The sequence below is a fragment of the Nicotiana tomentosiformis genome, chromosome 2 (assembly GCF_000390325.3).
Source record: "Nicotiana tomentosiformis chromosome 2, ASM39032v3, whole genome shotgun sequence".
Classification (NCBI taxonomy): Eukaryota; Viridiplantae; Streptophyta; class Magnoliopsida; order Solanales; family Solanaceae; genus Nicotiana; species Nicotiana tomentosiformis.
In genome coordinates, this window is record NC_090813.1 from 90,430,809 (window position 1) to 90,431,729 (window position 921).

The following is a 921-nucleotide window of genomic DNA, read 5'->3' on the forward strand; positions in this document are numbered from 1 at the left end:
TTAGATGACAATTCTATAATATAATTTACTAGGAATTGCGTTAGATATTTTTATTACCATTTTTTTCTCTAACTTGTATAAAAATAATTTTAAAAATAGAAAGTTTTCGTTGGGCCCGCTTAAGCCCGGGACCGGCCCACTTAACACGGGACCGCTAGTTCGTGGTCCCGGTCCCGGACCGGTTCCAACGAGAAGCCCGCGAAGCCCGGGACCACTTAGGACCGGCCCGCCTAGGACCGGCCCACTTAAGACCATGCCACTTAGGACCGGGCCCGCGAAGCCCACTTAGGACCGGGCCCGACCCACATGCCACCCCTAGTCCACACTTTTGCTCTGCGGTCCGCACTTTTCCTTTGCCTCAGCACTCAAAAATGTGCCCCCGCACTTCTAAAAGTTCCAGAACAATATCAGAGTGCTGAAATGCCCGGACTCGCTCAAAACTCACCTTGAAACTCACCGAGCTACTCGGGATCCCGTTCAAATATACCAACAAGTCCTAAAAAATGATACGAACTTAGTCGAGTTCTCAAATCATATCAAACAACATCAAAAATACAAATCGCACTCCAATTCAAGCCTAATGAAAAACTAACAATTTCCAACTTCTACTGTCACTATTTTAACCTATGTTTTATACCTTGGAACTAAGTGTTCCAATTCATTTCAAAACCTCACTGGACCCGAACCAATCACCCCGGCAAGTCACATAACAACTGTAAAATATAAATTGAGTAGTAAATGGGGAAACGTGATTGTAATACTCAAAACGACTGGCCGAGTCATTACAGGTAATAACTTAAAGATAGTAATGAGGGTAGCGGGCATGATACACAAATTTCCAGAATAACCATTGCACTTTTGGCTATAAAAGTCTTAGCAGACTTTGCATGGGAGTTGATCCATTAAGCGTAAAAACTTAGG